This window comes from Ovis canadensis, chromosome 10, assembly GCF_042477335.2.
Source record: "Ovis canadensis isolate MfBH-ARS-UI-01 breed Bighorn chromosome 10, ARS-UI_OviCan_v2, whole genome shotgun sequence".
NCBI classification, from domain to species: Eukaryota; Metazoa; Chordata; class Mammalia; order Artiodactyla; family Bovidae; genus Ovis; species Ovis canadensis.
This window is the reverse complement of record NC_091254.1, coordinates 23,300,084-23,324,750: the sequence shown is the minus strand read 5'-3', so window position 1 is coordinate 23,324,750 and position 24,667 is coordinate 23,300,084.

The following is a 24,667-nucleotide window of genomic DNA, read 5'->3' as shown; positions in this document are numbered from 1 at the left end:
TCCATTTACCTTTTAATATTAATAATTCATGCTTCTATATAACTTGGCATCATGCAGGCAAAAACCAGTAAACACATATCCAAGGGGCAGCAGGATCACAAAGTCAAAGAAAGGAAGAGAGGATAGAGCTGGAAACCTCCAGGTCACACACTCAAAAAGCTCCAAACTGAAAGAAAAGGGTGGCGTGAACACAGAAGTGTAACTCCAATGGTTGTCCCTTCAAAGAGAAGAACAGGAGAGAGGAATAGGTGGTCCACACCAACCTCCCTACACACCCACCTGTGAGTTTTTTGAGTGGTTTTCAATATATATTTTTGAGCTCTTTTGTTTTATTTTGACTTTGATTTGTTTGACGAATGTATGTCATCATGTTGTGTGGCTTTTGTATACTATGCTTTCTCTTCTGGGATTATTTGCTTCCAAAATTATTTGTTGCATTGGTTAATTTTTGTTTGCTTCTTTCTCATTGTCTTCTAATGGATGGGAATAATGAACACTTCTCTTAGCAGCACCTTTTAACATGTTAACATAGATAATTCATGTATTCTAACATAGTCTAATTTGAATATTATCTCTGGCCTCCTCTCAAAGTAGGTAAGTACTATATCACACTTCTCAGTAAATGTCCCACAAAATTCCTCATTATATTTTAGTCTATTTTCATTTTCTTTTCAAAATACTCAAATAATGTTAATGTCATTTGAAAGTGTAATTTATTTAAACACATTCCCAAATTACTGTTAATATGATCTAACTCAATAATAAAAGCTTAGTTAAATTTATCATAATCTTTTATTGATTTCTTTGTATGCTCTTTTTATTTTTCTTATTTTCTACTTTCCATTCCTTCTTGAATTTATATTTCTTTAGCTGAAGACATATCATATTTTCTTTTTGATATTCTAGGGGCAATAAAATTTATGAATGACTGTATTCCAAGTGTAATCTTTATTTTATCTTTATAACTTGATGATATATGTTAAAAAAATGTTTCTTCTTAGAGGTACAAAGTACTTTTCTGTTGTCTTCTGTCAACTATAGTAGCTGAGGATATATCTCCTGATAATTCATCTTTGATAGATATTCAGGTATTTCTGTTATTGTTTATAGTTTTCCCTTATCCTTGATGCCTTTATTTTCCTTATGACTTGACAAGGTATAAAATTATAGATATTATCATTCCTAGCACTAGGTGGAACTTTTTAAATCTGAGAATTCATTCCTTTTCTTGTTTCTGAAAATGTATTAGCCAGTAACTCTTTTAATATTGACTTTCATCCAATATCTTTCCGCAGTTCTTATGGAATGAATACAAATAGAATGCTTAAGTTTTACACTGCATTGTTCATGTTTCTTCTAGAAAAACCTGATTATGATACATTCTATTGCTTTTCTTTCTTCTCTCTACCTTGTCAATATTTAACTAGCAGTTTAAAAAATTTTCCAGGGATTAAAATTTTAGTAACTATGATTTTTATCTTGTTCTCTTTTAAACCTATCTTTCTAATTCATATATTAATATTACTAGTCTTCTTTATGAAGATCCATTCTTTTTATTCTTTTATTGGATATTTGAATAAACAGATATCATAAGACTTATCAAATTTTCTATTAACATCAGTTTCTTAGGCACAAATCTCTAAGTTGTACCAAAGAAACACTTTGTTTATCAAAATGTTAAATTATGCATTTCAAATATCTAAAGGGATATACACTAAAATAATAGAAGTGTTTGTTTCTAACAGGTATGAATTGAAGAGGGGAAACTTTTTACTTTAAGTATTTTACTATAATTTTTATTTTTGCTACAACCAATATTAAATTAATTATTTAAATTATTATAAGAGAATTTTTCTACATAAATTCATTGTCTTAAGGTTATGAAACAACTAAAAGTTCAGCTTTTCACTTTCACTCCAGTGTTTTTTCTTGAGTCACATAGCTTTTTGAAAGGCTATGATATGGCAATGACGACCCTGTATGCAAGACAGGGAAAGAGACACAGATGTGTATAACGGACTTTTGGACTCAGAGGGAGAGGGAGAGGGTGGGATGATTTGGGAGAATGACATTCTAACATGTATACTATCATGTGAATTGAATCGCCAGTCTATGTCTGACGCAGGATGCAGCATGCTTGGGGCTGGTGCATGGGGATGACCCAGAAAGATGTTCTGGGGAGGGAGGTGGGAGGGGGGTTCATGTTTGGGAATGCATGTAAGAATTAAAGATTTTAAAATTTAAAAAATAAAAAACTAAAAATTAAAAAAAATAAAATAAAATAAAATAAAATAAAATAAAAAAAAAAGAGAAAGGCTATGATATATATCTCCACACACAAAAAAAGGAGTTTTATAAAGAACATATTGTAGATATTGAGATCATATCTAAATCTTCTTTTAAAGTCCAATTTGTAGCCACAATAATGAATGTGCCAGGGGACTGTGGTAGAGTGGGAAGGATATTAGGAAAAGATGGGAGAAGAAAACATTAAATCAATATTTTAATTCAATTGCACAGTATTTATAGTTTATATATTCTAACTGTTCTTATCCAAGTCAAATGTACATTAGAAGCCTATCTTGTACTATTTTATATGATACATTTTCATTATTGTGATTAATATACTTTGCAATGAGATTTCTTGACATATTATCTCAAGTGTAACAACCAGCATTTATTGACTGGACAATTCATTATCAAAACTCATAAAGTTTTTTAGAATATGAGAAATTAAATCCTACTACAATTTACCTCATTTCTATCAGTTTGTAATATTCATATCTATTGGACTATTTTCTCTTATATTAAAAGAAATGAACTAACAATGTTTGCTATCAAATGAAGTGTTCATACATGAACTTAAAATATCAATATTGTGCAGTTGAACATTGCAGAGATCCCTGTATTCATATATATATATGTGTATATATATATTCATCTATATACTCATAGAGCCCTTTAGGTATAATTATAAATAACATCACTCTTAGCATTCCCAAAGATAAAAATATCCACTTGAAAACATTCCAGGGGTCAAAGAAGTCAAATAAAAAAAGAATCTCATGTAAAAAGATGTGGTAACTATAAAAGCACCTAGATTAGCGAAGAATCTCTAATTTAAATGGTCAAGTTAAACAAGACACAATTAAGACTAATTTGGTTTTCTTGTCTGCAGCTGAGAGAAAGGGGATTTCAAATTAACCTATATTATGTCTAGCATTATTTTAAAATGTAAATGTCATAACCCTTTCAGCTCATAGAAATGTGGTTATTTTTTTAAAGTAACAAATCCACTTATTATTTTGCCAGTTATTACGTTCTAACCTGGTACATCAAAATTTTTTCCATTTTTGCTAAAACAGTTTTTACACAAGGTCAAATTTTTAAAGGAACCTGGCTTGTCATTTCAGTAAATATAGAGACAGTTTAAAACTTTCATAGGAGGGTTCCCTTTTCTCCACACCCTCTCCAGCATTTATTGCTTGCAGATTTTTGGATCGCAGCCATTCTGACTGGTGTGAAGTGGTACCTCATTGTGGTTTTGATTTGCATTTCTCTAATAATGAGTGATGTTGAGCATCTTTTCATGTGTTTGTTAGCCATCCGTATGTCTTCTTTGGAGAAATGTCTATTTAGTTCTTTGGCCCATTTTTTGATTGGGTCGTTTATTTTTCTGGAGTTAAGCTGCAGAAGTTGCTTGTATATTTTTGAGATTAGTTGTTTGTCAGTTGCTTCATTTGCTATTATTTTCTCCCATTCAGATGGCTGTCTTTTCACCTTGCTTATATTTTCCTTTGTTGTGCAGAAGCTTTTAATTTGCAAACTAGTACAGCCACTATGGAGAACAGTGTGGAGATTCCTTAAAAAATTGCAAATAGAACTACCTTATGACCCAGCAATCCCACTTCTGGGCATACACACCGAGGAAACCAGAATTGAAAGAGACACATGTACCCCAATGTTCATCGCAGCACTGTTTATAATAGCCAGGACATGGAAACAACCTAGATGTCCATCAGCAGATGAATGGATAAGAAAGCTGTGGTACATATACACAATGGAGTATTACTCAGCCGTTAAAAAGAATTCATTTGAATCAGTTCTGATGAGATGGATGAAACTGGAGCCGATTATACAGAGTGAAGTAAGCCAGAAAGAAAAACACCAATACAGTATACTAACACATATATATGGAATTTAGGAAGATGGCAATGATGACACTGTATGCAAGACAGGGAAAGAGACACAGATGTGTATAATGGACTTTTGGACTCAGAGGGAGAGGGAGAGGGTGGGATGATTTGGGAGAATGACATTCTAACATGTATACTATCATGTGAATTGAATCGCCAGTCTATGTCTGACGCAGGATGCAGCATGCTTGGGGCTGGTGCATGGGGATGACCCAGAAAGATGTTCTGGGGTGGGAGGTGGGAGGGGGGTTCATGTTTGGGAATGCATGTAAGAATTAAAGATTTTAAAATTTAAAAAATAAAAAACTAAAAATTTAAAAAAAAAAAAAAAAAAACCTTTCATAGGCATAATAAATTGGCCTGGTTGTCCCTTGATTCATAGTACTGGAAAATGTGTAGGCTCTGTTTGACCAGATGTGCCTACCAAAGAAGCCAGGCTTCCAGAATACTTACCCTGGGGACAGGAGTCCACTTGGATGAAAAAGAATGAGAGACTTTCTATACTACCCAGTAAGAACTCCTTACTATTTTTCCCAGACACGATGTTCCCCATGAACGTGCTGATTTGATCCTCTGCATTTGAGAACTTGGAGACCTCAGTCTAACCCACTTGGCTCCATCCCTTCTCTTTTCGAAATCAGATGGCTGCTTTGCTATGGGAGCACTGCAGTTCAGTTTCTTGTTGGCTGCATGGAGCATTGCCCTTCTGGTGCTGGCTGGCTCTTCTCAATCACATCTTCAGTAGATGCCCCAAGGAGTCTGGTCTCCACATTTTATATGCAGTGTAGAAAATTCAGATTGTTCCTTGGATGTCTTTCTACATAAATGTAAATGTCTTTGCTACCTGGGTTTTGGCCAACCATACACGCCAATGTTTCACTGTTTTGTTTTGTTGTTGTTGTTGTTTTCCCAATGTTTCACTTTGAAGATATTTTATATGGAAAATTTCGTCATAAGGTTCTCCAGAATTGAGAGTAAATTAGTCTGCCTTTTCAAGATAGAAGTGGTTTGCCCTGCTCTAACATTCATTTGTATAGATTTCCTGCATCAGATTACTTTCAGCATATTTATTCTGGGCTGTATGTGACAAGTACAGTGTGAGATATAAACCAACTGTGTTGTTGAAACTTCATATGGTATACTTAAAATTTTATACTTAGCACAGTTTTTGCATCTTGTTAGACCCTCCCCATCAACCTAACTGCTGCAGAAATGATATATTGATTATATATATATATATATATATAAATATATATCAGTTGTTGTTCAGTCTCTAAGTCTTGTCCAGACCTTTGCATAGCAACAAAGTAAACTCCTGCTCTTTTATTGAGCAGGAAAAGAGTTTTATATGTCTTTTCTTGGGATATTCAGGCAGCCTGCCTTCCAAATTGACACTGAGGTTTAAAGGTTTTAGGATTTCAAAGACATTACTGTGAGGGTAAGTTTATAGGCTGGGCGTGGGGATCTTCTCTGTGTGAATTATCGTTGATTGCCTAACCTTGTGTTGTGACTGGGGGAGCCCTGCTGGTGTGCTCTAATTCTCATGCTCGACAGGATGCTTGGTGTTATCCAAATCCCGATGGTACTCAACTGAATTGATGAAATGACCAGGAAGGCCTAATTAAAGCTGTTCAGCTCAAATGTATTGATGTATTACATCTATTACAGCTTGGTTCAATAGGTCCACCCATGAATGCTGCCACAGCCTGTAAAGCAAACTAAGCAGATTGAATAAATAATGCTGCAAGGAAAGGAGACAGCAAAGGAACCAAAGCAACAGAGCGCAAAATGCACCAGGATGACCTATGAACTTATCATATGATCCGTCAGAAATTAATCTTTATTATTTTTGCACGTTGAGCACAGAAGAGAGAATATTAAGACCTAAAATAATCTTTTAATCTATCATAAGAGCTGGTAAGCTCTTCTCTCCTTTAGTAAATGTTACAGTTGCATGACAATGTGCAGAAAATCAATGCGGTTTTGCTTGACTTTTCTTTGCAATGTATTGTTAGATTCTAGCTTTTTTTTTTTCTTCTTTTTGTCTTCTGGCTGAGTCTTTGTGAAAGATTTTAAAACGTGCAGTCTACCACCATCCTTTACTTCTTTTGCCCCGAGAGACTTGTTAACTCTTTTTATTCCTTTCCTGAATTTGACTCGTTTCACGTTTTCATAATTTGTATATGGTTGTGAACTAAGTCTGGTAATGAGTTCTAAATTCTGGGCATTTTAACATGGAGATTTCTTACTCATCTATTTGCAGCTCTCTGTGTTTCTTATATTATGGTGTTTGCACTGTCACAAGAGCAAATTATTATTGCAATCACAGCTTGATGGTAAAACAAAGAAAGGGTGGCTTTCTTAATATGCAGTACCATATACATAATAGATGAGCACTGCAAGTTCAGTGTATGGACTAGGGCACCCAAAGCAGGTGCTCTGGGACCACCCAGAGGGATAGGGTGGAGAGGGAGGTGGAAGAGGGATTCAGGATGAGGTGCTGTATACCTGTGGCCAATTCATGTTGAAGTATGGAAAAACCATCACAATATCATAAAGTAATTATCCTCCAATTTAAAAATTAATAATTAAAACATAAAAAGCTCAGTGATCAGAAAAAATGTGCAAACCAAAAGTCATCAGATTGGTTTTTTTCATACAATTAAATTAAAAAAATTATAGATGATGGCTGTCTTACAAATTTATTTTCTGCAATTGAACTCACGCTGAACTTCAGACATACTTCTGCCTACTTGACATCTCCTCTTAGATGTTTAAAAGACATCTCAAACTTAACATTTAAAAGTGAACTCCTAAACTTTCTCCCCATCCAAATTTGCTTCTTCAGTTTCCACATCTCAACAAATGTCAAATTTCAGTTTTCCACTTGCTTAGGCTCAAAATATTAGTTATCATGAACTAAACTGTTTCTTTTATATGCTTCTCTTCATACCCTGTTTGTTTTTCCTTCTAAATATTTCCTAACTAAATCACTTCTCATTCCCTCTAATGCAACCATTCTGGTCTGGATCATGATTATCTTTTATTTGGATTTCTACCATAGCTTCTTTGGTTATCTTCTATGATTTCCCTCCTATCCCTTCTGATTCAAAAATAAGTTCTCAGCATCTAATCCAAAATCTGGCCAACTGTAGCTGTCCAACAAAGATTAGTTAGATATATAAGAAATGAACCCATATGGAATTTAACTCACTTTTAGGTCCTTAGTGGTTCTTATATGGATGCTTCATTTTCTGCCACCCACTTTTGTCAAACTTTAATGTTATCCTCTCAGCAGGAAAAAAGAATCCATCCACGCACAATCTAACTTGCCTCAGTTCAGTTCAGTTCAGTTGCTCAGTCGTATCTGACTCTTTGCGACTGAACTGAACTGCAGCATGCCAGGCCTCCCTGTCCATCACCAACTCCCGGAGTTGACTCAAACTCAAGTCCATTGAGTCAATGATGCCATCCAACCATCTCATCCTCTGTCATCCCCTTCTCCTCCTGCCCTCAATCTTTCCCAGCATCAGGGTCTTTTCCAATGAGTCAGCTCTTCACATCAGGCGGCCAAAGTACTGGAGTTTCAGATTCAACATCAGTCCTTCCAATGAACACCCAGGACTGATCTCCTTTAAGATGGACTGGTTGGATCTCCTTGCAGTCCAAGCGACTCTCAAGAGTTTTCTCCAACACTGCAGTTCAAAATCATCAATTCTTCGGTGCTCAGGTTTCTTCACAGTCCAACTCTTACATCCATACATGACCACTGGAAAAACCATAGCCTTGACTAGACGGACCTTTGTTGGCAAAGGAATGTCTCTGCTTTTGAATATGCTATCTGGGTTGGTCATAACTTTTCTTCCAAGGAGTAAGTGTCTTTTAATTTCATGGGTGCAATGACCATCTGCAGTGATTTTGGAGCCCAGAAAAATAAAGTCAGTCACTGTTTCCACTGTTTCCTCATCTATTTGCCATGAAGTGATGGTCAAGGCTGTATATTGTCACCCTGCTTATTTAATTTCTATGCAGAATACATCATGAGAAGTGCTAGGCTGGAGGAAGCACAAGCTGGAATCAAGATTGCCGGGAGAAATATCAATAACCTCAGATATGCAGATGACACCACCCTTACAGGAGAAAGTGAAGAAGAACTAAAGAGCCTCATGATGAAAGTAAAAGAGGAGAGTGAAAAAGTTGGCTTAAAGCTCAACATACGGAAAACTAAGATCTAACTTGCTAAAACCCATTAATATCTTGCTGCTGCCCCTAAGTTCTAAACTCTACCATTTCTTCATTCGGCAAATGTTGATCAATGGCATTTCTGTGCAGGACACTGTGCTATGTTGCTCAGCACTTCATCAAAGTCCCTTCAGGAACAGACTGCAATGACTAAGTGACTTCACTTTATTTTCTTATAGACTAGAACCACTGCTTCTATAATATAAAAACCATATGGAATACCCTTATACATGTGAGACCCATATATTTGTATATACATTCATATATATATATATATGCTTCTAGTCTCTCTCTCTATATATATATCCATATATATATATACACACACACACATATATATAAGTCCCACATAGAAGACAATATAGAAGACCCATAGACTAGAAGCACTGCTTATTCACCAAAATGAGGACACATAGTTACTCAGCTATGAAAATCAGTTAAAGATGTATGCATTAAAATTGATTTTAAGCATCTTCAGTTCACTTCAGTTCAGTTCAGTCGCAGAGTCGTGTCCGACTATTTGTGACCCCATGAATCGCAGCACGCCAGGCCTCCCTGTCTATCACCAACTCCTGGAGTTCACTCAGATTCACGTCCATCGAGTCCGTGATGCCATCCAGCCATCTCATCCTCTGTCATCCCCTTCTCTTCCTGCCCCCAATCCCTCCAAGCATCAAGTCTTTTCCAATGAGTCAACTCTTCGCATGAGGTGGCCAAAGTACTGGAGTTTCAGCTTTAACATCATTCCTTCCAAAGAAATCCCAGGGCTGATCTCCTTCAGAATGGACAGGTTGGATCTCCTTGCAGTACAAGGGACTCTCAAGAGTCTTCTCCAACACCACAGTTCAAAAGCATCAATTCTTCAGCACTCAGCTTTCTTCACAGTCCAACTCTCACATCCATACATGACTACTGGAAAAACTGTAGCCTTGACTAGATGGACCTTAGTCGGCAAAGTAATGTCTCTGCTTTTGAATATGCTATCTAGGTTGGTCATAACTTTTCTTCCAAGGAGTAAGCGTCTTTTAATTTCATGGCTGCAGTCACCACCTGCAGTGATTTTGGAGCCCCAAAACATAAAGTCTGACACTGTTTCCACTGTTTCCCCATCTGTTTCCCATGAAGTGATAGGACCGGATGCCATGATCTTCGTTTTCTGAATGTTGAGCTTTAAGCCAACTTTTTCACTCTCGTCTTTCAGTTCCATGAAGAGGCTTTTTAGTTCCTCTTCACTTTCTGCCATAAGGGTGGCATTATTTATTATTAAAACTAATAAATACACATTCATTTTCTACCTTTTGATGTAGAACTACCATCTTTTCTTTAAATGTGAGTCAGCTGCTTTGAATTCTGATTAATTTTATTTCATGATGTTTAAAAGCATATGATTTCTAGTTTCACTTCTTTAAGTTAAAATGAGTTGAAGACATTTGAGAAGAAACTTATATTTTCAATTCTTTACTGTTTCCCCAATAATTTCTGCTTGTTTTTCCCATCTTTTAATAGCAAAGTTGAACAAGCCCACTGTGAAGGAAAGTTAACAATTGCGAGTATTTACTGTGTTATGAGCACAGATTGGTATATATTACAAAGAAATTGGAGAGAATCAATCTGGTCAAAAAGTTGCTTAAAGGTGCTTCTCTTACACTGAAGCTCTAGTGGTTCCCTCATCTAGCTCCACTTCCTCACCCTTCATGATTGCATCTCTGTATTTACTCATTCAGCCTGAAAACCTCATCCTTTCTGACTGAATAATTACTAACCATCCCGTAAAACACAGCTTAGACTTACTTGTCCTAGTAAGTCCTCCTTGTATGTTCCTACAATACTTTTTCATATCTTCCATCATAACACAGTCTACAGAGGTAGACTGACATTCTGCATCTATTTGTGTATCTCTCTAACTAGACTTTGGTTGTTAGAGGGAAATTTTTGTTTCTTTTAGGACCTGCTGTCTGCACCTTCCACAGTTTTTGGCACATAGTTTACATTGAGTAAATATTGGCTAATTTCTTTTCATTTCTTGATGTTTATTCCATTACCCAACAAGAATATCTAACTTGAAATTTTCTCATCACTTGAAAATTTTCTAAATGCAGGTTTAAACTCTGAATTGTCCTCTTTGAATACAATGACCTCATCTCTTTCTCCTTTCAATGAAAGTTTCAATGAAATTTCCCCTTCATGATTATAGTCACATTCCTAATTCCTTTTTATCTTTTTAATCCATTAACCCATTTCTGATTCCACTAGCTTCTCTAATCCACTTAAAATCTATATATTCTTTTTTTTTTCATAACATTTCCTTTCTCTTTCCCCTTGCCCATCCTGACAATGTCCAGCTCTAGGATCCCTTCTGCTCTGTGTTTTTAGCATCCCTCCAAAGTCCTGTTAGCTGGAGGTAACAAAATCACTTCAGCTGGGGCCAATATAAATTCTTGGTAACTCAGACTCATGGGGAACTTTGCCATTCTCCTCCTTTCCGTTTGAAAAAAACCTGCTATTTCTTATTTTCAAATCTCTTCATTCCATCTATTTCTACCTCCTCTTGAAATATCCTCCATTAATTTTGTCATCTCTTATTTGCATTTTCTATTTCTCTTCTGAATCTTCCTATGACTTCCTTATGACTCTTCATCTTCCTTTATCTTAGTTATGCTTCAAAATGTTAATATGTTCTATAAGGCTACCTGTTTTTCCTGACTAGCCATTCTTTTTTTTTTATTCTTGCAACAGAAACATTATAGTTCCTAAACCTACAAATATAACTGAAAGCTCATATCTGGGGACAAGGTGATGTTTCATATTTATTTCCTTATGTAAATCTTTAAGATATTCCTACAAATTGCTCTCATTTCCTCCTTTCTACAAAGCATGAAACAGCTTCAAAGACGAAGTAACTTGACAGATTACTTACAGTTATATGACTGCTGCATCCAATTACCTCTAAAATATTCTCTGAAGTGTCATTGGTGACTTTCTTATTGTAGTGATTTTTTTTTTCTTTCTGACCATACAGGTTGCAAGATCGATGTTTTCCAACCAGCAATCAAACCCAGGCCCTCAGAAGTGTATGTAGAGTCCTAACCACTAGACCACTAGGGAATTCCCTGAGATGAAATTTAAAAGAACTCAAATTAGCCACGTGAAAATTTAGTCAGGGCATCAAATATCTTCTCAATGTTGTGTGATCATCAGCTCTACTTCCAAAATGTTCTGGTCATCCCCAAAGGAGCCCCTGTACTCATTAAGATATGATTCTCCTTTATATCCTTCCCCCAGTCCCCGGCAACCACTGATACACTTTCTGACTGATAAATTTACCTATTCTGAGTATTTCAAAGAAATGGAATCATCCAATGTGGGCCTTTTCATGCCTGGCTATACTTAGCATGTTTTCAGTATTTATCCACATTGTAACTTATGTAAGAAGTACTTACTTTCTGTGCTTAAAAATATCCCATCGTATGGTTATAACTCATTTTATTTATGCATTCAACCAGTGATGAACTTTTGGGCTATTTGTGAATTGTATTACTATGAATACTCATGTATAAATTTTATTTGAAAATTGTTTTCAATTCTTTTTGGTATATACCTAAGAGTGAATTTTCTGGGTGATAAGGTGATGTTTTGTTTAAGTTATTGAGAAATTTCCATGTTGCTTTCCACAGTGGATGCACAATTCTACATTCCCACCAGCAACGTATAAGTGTTATAATTTCTCTATATCCTTGCCAAGACTAATTTATTTTTAATTGTAGCCATCTTAGTAAGTGTGAAGGGCTATTTCACTGTGGTTTTGAATTGCAATTCACTAATGATTAATGATGTTGACCATCTTTTCATATGCTTGTTGACCATTTTAATATCTTCATTGGACAGTTTTCTAAGTCCATCAATTAATTTTTAATTGTGTTGCTTGTCATTTTGTTGTTGTTATTCATATATTCTGGATGTTAGATACATATCAGATTTGCAAGCATTTTCTCCTTTTCACTATCTCATGGTGTCTTTTGGTTCAGAATGTTTATAATTTTGATGAAGTCCTGTTTATCTTTTTTGTTTTGTTGCATTTGACTTTTGTGTCACATTGATTTCCAACTATGAGTTTTGGCATTTTAGCTCTTTATTTAGGTTTTTTTTTTTTTACCATTTGAGTTATTATTTTTTAATGTGATATATAAGCTAACATCCAATTTTTTTTTGACATAGAAATCTAGTTGTCCCAGCATTATTTTTGGAAGCATTATTTTTTCTCCACTGAATGGTCCTGTTACCCATGTCAGTAATCATTTGAACAACATTTTAAGTTATTCAACTGAAAATTATCAAATATGTGGTTTGTATTAAATTTTCAAAGGGGAAGTCTGAGTTTTCCAACTTTGCTCTCCTTTTCAAGGCTGTTTTGATTTTTCAGAGTCCCTTGCAATTTCATATGAATTTTAAAATAAACACTTTTCTGCTAAAAAAGGAAGAATTGCATGAATATATAGATTGCTTTGAAACATATTTTATTCTAAATAGTATTAAGTCTTTTAGTCCATGAACTTTGGATGTCTTTCCATTTACTTATGAGTTCCTTAATTTTCTTGCAGCAAAGTTTTACAGTTCTTGCACATGCTTTATTCAATTAATACGTAAATATTTTTTTTTCTTTTTTGATGTGATTCAAAATATAATTGCTTCTATTTCATTTTCAGATTTTTCGTTTCTAGTTTGTAGAGCTACAACCAGTTTCCACATATTGGTCTTGTTTTCTGCAACTCTTTTGAATTTTTTAGTAGTTCCAATAGTTTTCTCATGGATGCTTTAAGATTTTTTATAAAAAGATAATCTGTGAATGACGATAGTTTAACATCTTTTTTTCCCATTTTGGATGCATTTTATTTCACTAACTTTTCTAATTTCCCTGGCTAAGACTTTAGTAAGTAAAGTAAAGTCACTCAGTCATGTCCGACTCTTTGTGACCCCGTGGACTACAGCTCACCAGGCTCCTCAATCCATGGCATTCTCCAGGCAAGAATACTGGAGTGGATTGCCATTTCCTTCTCCAGGAGATCTTCCCGACGCAGGGATCGAACCCGGGTCTCCTGCATTGGAGGCAGACGCTTTAACCTCTGAGCCACCAGGGGCTAAGACTTTACTTCCTCTAAATTGCTAAATAGAAGTGGTGGAAGAAGGTACCCTAGTCTTGTTCTTGATCTAAGTGGGAAAACTCTCAGTATTTTATCTTTGAGTGTGATATTAATAGTTGGGCTTTTCATGGATGCCCTTAATCAGGTTGAAGAAAAAACACTCAGAAAAGAGTAATCCTTATTTCCTGAGAGTTTTTATCATGAAATATGTGAAATTTTGTAAAGTACTTACATGCATACTCAGTTGTGCCCCACTCTTTGTGACCTGGTGGACTGTAGCCTGTCAGGCTCCTCTGTCCATGGGATTATCCCAGCAAGAACGCTAGAGTGGGTTGACATTTCCCCTCCAGGGGATCTTCCCAACACAGGGATCAAACACCAGTCTCTTACATCTGCTGCACTGGCAGGCAGGTTCTTACCACTGATGCCATTTGAGAAGCCTGCCATAAAATACTTGTGGTGTTGTTATTCAGTTGTATCCAACTCTTTGCAATGCTATGGACTGTAGCCCACCAGGTTCCTCTGTCCATGGGATTTCCCAGATAAAAATACTGGAGAGTGTTGTCATTCCCCTCTTCAGGGATTTTCCCAACCTAGGGATCAAACCAGCATCTCACGTCTCCTGCATTGGCAGGCAGATTTTTTTTTTTTTCTTTCTTCTTCTTCTTCTTCTTTTTTTTTTTTTTTTTTTTTTAACCAATAGAGCCACCTAAGAAGCCCTGCATCAACTGAGGTAATCATGTAGCTTTTTATTCATAATATGGTACATTTAGTTGATTTTTATGTGTAACCATTTTTGCCTCCTGGGATAAATTCTGCTTGGTCATGATGAAAAACCCTTTATAATATGTTGCTGGGTTCAGTTTGCTAGTATTGTGTTGAGGATTTTAGCATTTTCAGTAGTCATGTACGGATGTGAGAGTTAGGTCATAAGGCTGAGCACCAAAGCACTGATGTTTCAAACTATAGTGCTAGAGAAGACTCTTGAGAGTCTCTTGGACTGCAAGGAGATCAAGCCAGTGAATCCTAAAGAAATCAATCCTGAATATTCTTTGGAAGGACTGATGCTGAAGCTGAAGCTCCAATGCATTGGCTACCTAATGCGAAGAGTTGAGACATTGGAAAAGACTCTGATGTTGGGAAAGTTTGAGGGAAGGAGGAGAAGGCGGCAACAGAGGAAGAAATATCTGGGTGGCATCAACAACTCAGTGAACAGAAGTTTGAGGAAACTCCAGTAGACAGGGAAAGACAGGGAAGCCTGGTGTGTTGCAGTCCATGGGGTTGGAAAAATCAGACACAACTGAGAGACTGAACTGAATTGAACACATTCATAAAGAATTTTGACTGCACTTTTCTTTACTTGTGATGTCTTTGCCTTGCTTTGAATCTGGGTAATGTGATCTCATAGAACGATTTAGAAAGGTTTTTTCTGCCTTACTACTTGTTGGAAGAGTTTGAAAAGAAATTGTATTAATTTAACTTTAAATATTTGGTATAATTCCACCACAAAGGTATCCAGTCTTGAGCTTTCTTTGTTGGGAGGTTATTACTGATTCTATTTCTTTAGCTCTCATATACTCATTCAGGTTTCTATTTTCTTTATTCATTTTTGATAATGTGTTTCTATGAATTTATCTATTCCATCCAGTTTATCCAAATTGTTGGTATACAAGTATTTCTATTACTGTATTATAGTCTCTTTGTGTTATATAACAACCCTTCTTTGATTTCTGCCAGCATGGATCTGGTCTTGCCTTCTGTATCTAGTTCCTTAAAATGTAAAATAAGTGTTTGATTCATGATCTTATACATATTGGTGTATTGTGTTTTTATTTTATTTTACCTGAAGATATTTTCTAAATTCTGTTATGATTTCTCTTTTGACCCACTGGATATTTAAGAATATGATATTAAATTTCTACACATTTGTTAATTTTCTAGTTTTCTTTCTGTTAATGATTTCTCATATTGCTCCACTGTGATTCCAAAATATACTTTGCTTGATATATATTTTGCTAAATCTATTGAGACTGGTTTTGTGCCCTAACATGTGGTTTATCCTTTAAAATGTTCCATGTGCCTTTGGAAGCATTGTGTATTTTGATGTTTTTGTGAGGAGTGTTGCTTTTATGTTAGATCTGGTTGGTTTATATTGCTATTCAAGCCCTCGATGTATCTATTAACCTTCTGTGGCTGTTGTATCCATTATTAAAAGGAGGGTATTGATGTTTCCAAATGTTATTGTAGAACTGTCTATGTCTCCTTTCAGTTCTGTCAATTTTTGCTTCATATAATGTGAGACATTGCCGTTAGGTATATATATGTTTAAAATTGTTATATCTCCTTAATTAGCATCTTCATCATTATATAATGTCCTTTTTTGTCTGATGTCTGATTCTTCTCCTTCTTCAGGTTTACTTTTGTTGCTTATTATCATTTGTAGTTATTTGTTTAGCAACTTTTCCAAACTCTTTTAAAGAATTTATTCTTTGTCACAGATGATCCTTGATGTCTTTGTTTCTTTAGCTTGCAGTCAGCTAGTCAGATATTTCCTTAAATACTTGGAACAAACAACAAACAAAAAACAATACTCTCCTTCTCTTTTTCATCCTGGCTCTGTTTTGAGGTGCTCCTTCAATGCTTAGTCAGGATATTCATAAGTCTGTTTTAGCATTTGCTTTCTCTTTGTGCTGAACGTGAAGCTCAGCTTGACTTGAAAGCCTATGGTCTTCTCAGGTCTTGACTGATTATGTTTCTTTCCACAGTTACACATCTACCTGTTGAGATACGCTGTTATATTCAGGAGATTTTTAAGCCCTGTACTCAAACCAGTTATCTTCCCAGATTTTCCTCTTAGGTTTTCAGTATGTTTACTTTTGTCCCCATCTGTAATGTCTTTTGCCTCAGGTGGTTGAGGCTTATTCATGAGACTTTTAATATTTTTGAATGATGTATTTTACTCAGTAGGTTTTCCACTCTGAAAAAGTCCCAATTAGAAGAAACAAAGACAAGTGCATTGCCTCAGTCCTTTAGGAAATGTCCTAAAAGCTTTTTTTTTTTTAATTGGAGTATAATTGCTTTACAATGTTTTGTTATTTTGTGCTGTACAACAACATGATATACATACACACATATGCCCTATATCTTGAACTTCCCTCCCTCCCACCCCTATATCACCCCTCTAGGGCATCACAGAGCACTGAGCTGAGCCCCTGTGCTATACAGCACCTTCCACACTAGTTATTTATTTTACATAGAGTTATACGTAATGCTATCTTCTCAATTTGTCCCACCCTCTCCTTCCCCCCGGTGCCCACATTCCATTCTAAATGTATGCATCACTAGTCCTATCTTGCAAATGTGTTCATCAGTACCATTTGCCTAGATTCCATACATAGGTGTTAATGTATGATTTTTTTTTTGTTTTTACTTCACTCTGTATGACAGACTCTGGGTTCATCCACATCATTATAAATTATCCGGTTTCATTATTATGGATGGGTAGACTGGTTCCAAATAGGAAAAGGAGTATGTCAAGGCTGTATATTGTCACCCTGTTTATTTAGCTTATATGCAGAGTACATCATGAGAAACTCTGGGATGGAAGAAACACAAGCTGGAATCAAGATTGCCGGGAGAAATATCAATAACCTCAAATATGCAGATGATACCATCCTTATGGCAGGAAGTGAAGAGGAACTAAAAAGCCTCTTGATAAAAGTGCAAGAGGAGAGTGAAAAAGTTGGCTTAACATTCAGAAAACTAAGATCATGGCATCCAGTCTCATCACTTCATGGGAAATAGATGGGGGAAACAGTGAAAACAGCATCAGATTTTATTTTTTTAGGGCTCCAAAATCACTGCAGATGGTGACTGTAACCATGAAATGAAAAGATGCTTACTCCTTGGAAGAAAAGTTATGACCAACCTAGATAGCATATTGAAAAGCAGACTGCCAACAAAGGTCCGTCTAGTCAAGGCTATGGTTTTTCGAGTAGTCATGTATAGATGTCAGAGTTGGACTGTGAAGAAAGCTGATTGCTGAAGAATTGATGCTTTTGAACTGTGGTGTTGGAAAAGACTCTTGAGAGTCCTTGGACTGCAAGGAGATCCAACCAGTCCATTCTGAAGGAGATCAGCCCTGGGATTTCTTTGGAAGGACTGATGCTAAAGCTGAAACTCCAGTACTTTGGCCACCTCATGCGAAGAGTTGACTCATTGGAAAAGACTTTGATTCTGGGAGGGATTGGGGGCAGGAGGAGAAGGGGATGCCAGAGGATGAGATGGCTGGATGGTATCACTGACTCGATGGACGTGAGTCTGAGTGAACTCCAGGTGTTGGTGATGGACAGGGAGGCCTGGCATGCTGTGATTCAAGAGGTCGCAAAGAGTCAGACATGACTGAGTGACTGAAATGAACTGAACTGAACTGAATCACGAATTAGGAATCAGAGAACTCAAATGGACTGGAATGGGCAATTTAATTCAGATTACTATTATATCTACTACTGTAGGCAAGAATCCCTTAGAAGAATGTAGTAGCCCTCATAGTAAACATGAGCCCAAATAGCATTACTTGGGTGCAATTTCAAAAATGACAGGATGATCACTGTTCATTTCCAAGGCAAACCATTCAGTATCACAGTAATCCAAGTCCTTGCCCCAACCACACTGCCAAAGGAGCTGAAATTAAATGGTTCTCTGATAACCTACAATAACTTCTAGAACGAACATCAAAAAAATGCCCTTTTCATCAAAGGGGAGCGGAATGCACAAGTAGGACGTCAAAAGATATCTGTACTAACAGGCAGGTTTGGCTTTGGAATATATAATGAAGCAGGGCAAAGGCTAACAGAGATTTGTCAAGAGAACACACTGGTCATAGCAAACACCGTCTTCCAACAACACAAGAGGAGACTCTACACATGGACATCACCAGATGATCAATACTGAAATCAGATTGATTATAATCTTTGCACCCAAAGATGGAGAAGCTCTATACAGAAGCAAAAAAAAAAAAAAAAAAAAAGACTGGGAGCTTACTGTGGTTCAGATCATGAACTGCTTATTGAAAAATTCAGAATTAAACTGAAGAACGTGGGGAAAACCACTAGATCATTCAGGTATGACCTAAATCAAATCCCTTATGATTATACAGTGTAAGTGATAAATAGATTCAAGGTACTAGTCTGATAGACAGAGGGCCTGAAGGACCATGGACAGAGGTTCTGGACACTGTATAGGACACAGTGATTAAGACCATCCCCAAGAAAAAGAAATGCAAAATGGCAAAATGGTTGTCTGAGGAGTCCTTGCAAATAGTTGGGAAAAGAAGAGACGCTAAAGGCTAAGGAGTTAAGGAAAGATATACCCTTTGAATGCAGAGTTCCAAAGAATAACAAGGAGAGATAAGGAAGCATTCCTCAGTGATTGATGCAAAGAAATAGAGAAAAACAATAGAATGGGAAAAGCTAGAGACATCAGGAAAATTAGAGATAGCAAGGGAACATTTCATGCAAAGATGGACACAATAAAGGACAGAAATTGTATGGACCTAACAGAAGCAAAAGATATTAAGAAGAGGTGGCAAGAATAAAAGAAAAACTACACAAAAAAAGATCTTTAAGACTCAGATAACCATGATGGTGTGATCACTCGTCTAGAGCCAGATATCCTTTAGTCCAAAGTCAAGTGGGCCTTAGAAGCATCACTATGAACAATGCTAGTGGAGGTGATGGAGTTCCAGTTGAGCTACTTCAAGTCCTCAAAGATGAGCTGTGTAAGTGCTGCTGCACTCAATATGCCAGCAAATTTGCAAAACTCAGCAGTAGCCACAGGACTGGAAAAGGTCAGTTTTCATTCCCATCCCAAAGAAAGGCAATGACAAAGAATGCTCAAACCACCACACAATTTCACCCATCTCACAAGCTAATAAAATAATGCTCAAAATTTTCCAAACCAGACTTCAATAGTATGTGAACCGTGAACTTCCAGATATTCAAGCTGGTTTTAGAAAAGGCAGAGGAACCAGAGATCAAACTGCCAACATCCGTTGGATCGCAGAAAAAGCAAGAGAGTTCCAGAAAAAACATCGATTTCTGCTTTATTGACTATGCCAAAGCCTTTGACTATGTGGATCACAATAAACTGTGGAAAATTCTTCAAGAGATGGGCATACCAGACCACCTGACCTGCCTCTTGAGAAACTTATATGCAGGTTAGGAAGCAACAGTTAGAACTGGACATGGAACAACAGACTGGTTCCAAACAGGAAAAGGAGTACGTCAAGGCTGTATATTGTCACCTTGCTTATTTAACTTATATGCAGAATACATCATGAGAAACGCTGGGCTAGAAGAAGCACAAGCTGGCATCAAGATTGCTAGGAGAAATATCAATAACCTGAGATATGCAGATGACACCACCCTTATGGCAGAAAGTAAAGAGGAACTAAAAAGCCTCTTGATGAAAGTAAAAGAGGAGAGTGAAAAGGTTGACTTAAAACTCAGCTTTCATAAAGCTAAGATCATGGCATCTGGTCCCATCACTTCATGGAAAATGGATGGGGAAACAATGGAAACAGTGACAGACTTTATTTACCTGGGCTCCAAAATTATTACAGATGGCGACTGCAGCCTTGAAATTAAAAGATGCTTGCTCCTTGGAAGAAAAGTTTTGACAACTTATACAGCACATTAAAAAGCAGGGACATTACTTGCCGACAAAGGTCTATCTAGTCAAAGATATGGCTTTTTCCAGTAGTCATGTATGGATGTGAAAGTTGGACCATAAAGAAAGCTGAGCACTGAAGAATTGATGATTTGGATAGTCGTGCTGAAGAAGATTCTTGTGATACCCCTGGACTACAAAGAGATCCAACCAGTCCATCCTAAAGGAAATCAATCCAGAATATTCATTGAAAGTACTTATACTGAAGCTGAAGCTCCTATAATTTGGCCACCTGATGTGAAGAACTGACTCAATGGAAAAGACCCTGATGCTGGGAGAGATTAAAGTTAGGAAAAGGGGAAAATAGAGGATGAGATGGTTGGATGGCATTACCAACTCGATGAATGTGAGATTGAGCAAGCTCTGGAAGTTGGTGATGGACATGGAAGCCTGGAGTGCTGCAGTCCATGGGGTAGAAAAAAGTCAGACAGTGCTGAGCAACTGAACTGAACTGAACTGAATATTCCATTGTATATATGTTACCACATCTTCTTTATCCATTCATTCATTGATGTACATCTAGGTTGTTTCCATTTCCTTGCTATTGTAAACAGTGCTGCACTCAACTTTGGAATACATGTGTAATTTTGAATTATGTTTTTCCCAATGTATATAACCAGTTGTGGGGTTGTTAGATGATATGCTATTTTGGGACTTCCCTGATGGCTCAGATGGTAAAGAATCCACCTGCAATACAGAAAATCATTCCATTGGTGAGGATGATCCCATGAAGAGTCTGGCAACCCACTCCAGTTTTCTTGCCTGGCAAATTCCATGGACAGAGGAGCCTGGAAGTCTATGGTCCATAGTTGCAAAGCATTGGACACAATTGAGAAACTAACACAAAACATAGTAGGTTTATTTTTAGCTTTTTGATTGTTTGTTTGTTTTTCTTTTTAAGAAATCCATATTGTTTTGCATAGAGGTTATATCAATCGGTTTATATTTTACATTTACATTTTAACCAACAGTTCAAGAGTGCTCCCTTTTCTCCACATCCTCCCTAGAATTTGTAGATTTTTTTGATGATGGCCATTCTGATTGGTATGAGGTGATATCTCATTGTAGTTTTGATTTGTATTTCTCTAGCAATGAGCGATGTTGAGCATGTGTTTATTGGATATTTATACATCTTTGGAGAAATATCTGCTTGGGTCCTACATCCATTTTTTTTTAAGTTGAGCTGCATGAGCTGCTTGTATTTTTACAGATTAATCCTTAGTCAGTCACTTTGTTTGTAAACATTTTCTTCTGTTACAACTGGCACTGCAGAAATACAAAGGACCATCAGTTCAGTCAGTTCAGTCGCTCAGTCGTGTCCGACTCTTTGCCACCCCATGAATTGCAGTACGCCGGGCCTCCTGTCCATCACCAACTCCCGGAATTTACCCAAACTCACGTCCATCGAGTTGGTGATGCCATCCAGCCATCTCATCCTCTGTCGTCCCCTTCTCCTCCTGCCCCCAATCCCTTCCAGCATCAGAGTCTTTTCCAATGGGTCAAATCTTCGCATGAGGTGGCCAAAGTACTGGAGTTTCAGCTTTAGCATTAGTTCTTCCAAAGAACACCCAGGACTGATCTCTGTTAGAATGGACTGGTTGCATCTCCTTGCAGTTCAAGGGTCTCTCAAGAGTCTTCTCCAATACCAGAGTTCAAAAGCAGCAATTCTTTGGCACTCAGCTTTCTTCATGGTCCAACTCTCACATCCATACATGACCACTGGAAAAACCATAGCCTTGACTAGACAGACCTTTGTTGGCAAAGGAATGTCTCTGCTTTTTAATATGCTGTTTAGGTTGGTCATAACTTTCCTTCCAAGGAGTAAACGTCTTTTAATTTCATGGCTGCAGTTACCATCTGCATTGTTTTGGAGCCCCCCAAAATAAAGTCTGACACTGTTTCCACTGTTTCCCCATCTATTTCCCATGAAGTGATGGGACCAAATGCCATGATCTTACTTTTCTGAATGTTGAGCTTTAAGCCAATTTTTTTCACTCTCCTCTTTCACTTTCATCAAGAGGCTCTTTAGTTACTCTTCACTTTCTGCCATAAGTGTGGTGTCATCTGCATATCTGAGGTTATTGATACTTCTCCCAGCAATCTTGATTCCACCTAGTGCTTCTTCCAGCCCAGCATTTGGATCATAGGATATTACTATAAACAGCATATATGCCAGTGAAATGGACAACCTGGAAGAAATGGGCAAATTCTTAGAAAGGTACAATTTTCCAAGATGGAACCAGGATGCATTAGAAAGTATAAACAGACCAATGATAAATAATGAAATTTAAACTGTAACTTAAAAACTTTCACTGTACAAAATTCCAAGACCAAATGGCTTCACAGGTGAATTCTATCAAAGATCTGGGAAAAGCTAACATCTAACCTAATCTAACTCTTCCAAAAAATTCAAAGGGAGGACTGCTCCCAAATTTATTCTATAATGTCACCAGCACCCTGATACCAAGATGAGACAAGCATATCAAAAGAAAGAAAATTACAGTCCCAAAAGTTTTGAACACGTATTTTGGAAAGCTTTGGGAGGTCTGCTGTGATTACTCCAGATTTAGGCACTCACACTAAGAACCTAGGCTTCTGTGTTTAAGATCAGAGAGGATGAGGACAGGGATGCATGGGGAAAGACTATGCTAAAATAACAGAGTCCTCAGGTTTAATCTGTCTTCTTCCCTATCGAAGAGATTAAGCCAGTCTATCCTAAAGGAGATCAGTCCTGAGTGTTCATTGGAAGGACTGATGATGAAGCTGAAACTCCAAGACGTTGGCCATCTGATATGAAGAACTAACTCCTTGGAAAAGACCCCGATGCTGGGAAAGATGGAAGGCAGGAGGAGAAGGGGATGACAGAGGATGAAATGGTTGGATGGCATCACTGACTCAATGGACATGAGTTTGAGCAAGCTCCAGGACATGGTGATGGACAGGGAAGCCTGGTGTGCTGTAGTCCATGGGGTCACAAAGAGTTGGACATGACTGAGTGACTGAACAACAACAACTTCCTGATTCAGGATTTGCTTGGATGCTGTAAAATATCTATTATTATCTGGAGTTTTGACAAAGTTAATTTTAACATATTCTAATCATTTCTTCGGCATTTCTATTGAAGATTGATTGGGCTCTTAGAATTCTGTAGGCTGTCATTTTCCCTGGCATCCTACATATGACTTCTTAATAACCAAACCAGTCTCATCTCTATAGAAATCTGAAGAATATTTGACTTGTTAACCATATTCCTTCTTCAGTCCACTAGCTCCCACAATTTTGAATTATTTCCCTCCTTTTCCTCAAGTCAATGTAATATAAATTTCTGTTTAATTTTCATTTACAGTCCTAACCATTTTTTCCCTCTACTGCATCTATTTATATGATATAACAATGTTAGCATTTTCAGGGAAGCCTAGTGTGCTGCAGTCCATGGGATCACAAAGAGTCAGACACGACTGAGCAACTGAACTGAGCTGAATAATTTTGGATTCTGTCCTGAGAATTTCCTAAACCTTCTATTCCATTCCTCCTACTATATTTTTCTCAGCTGTTCTTTTCTGTTTTTCCACAAGATTTATCAAACATCTAGATAAAGTATTGTCAAGTATTATACTAACCTTTAGGGATCTGGAAATGAAATCAGTCTCCTCTTTAAGTAGTTCAGAGCCTAATGAGAGATGTAGCAAACAGTTAATTTGAACACTGTTTAATAAGATTAAAATAGCAGTGATTACAGACCCCCATGAGGAGAACTCACAAGGAAAATAAAGTCCAAGAGAATAAGAAAGACCTTAATGAAAAAGCACTTATGGGGCCAAATCAGAGAGTATAGAAGGAATTAGTCAGAAAAGATAGAGCTGCAGAAAATGGCATTGCACTGTCTTTGCACAAAGTGTTACAAAATAGAAGAAACAATGGTTAGGGTTAGAGCAACTGATACTCGGTGGCCAACAGTATAGTCTACAACACCATGGCTTCATGTGGTTTCACCCAAGCCACCAAGGCAAGTTGAATTTCTTATTCTTACAGGTTTCTGTAGTATATCATAGGTACTTCCATATATATAACTATACATCATTATGTATATTGATTTCTTCTTATTGAAACAAAAGAATTCCTAAGAAAGGACTCCGTTTAGTTTTATATCTGGACCTCGTTCCTCAGAAAATTATACTACACAGAATAAGTACTCTATAAGAATTTATTGAATTGAATGCAATCTATATATCTTGATATTTGGCCTCTTCCATGAGATTATAAACCACATTTCCAACTATTTTCCGATTGTCACAATAACAAGACAAACTCCACAAGTCAAAGTCCAATCTTACCTTTTCCCAATTTTGAGAAAACCTCACA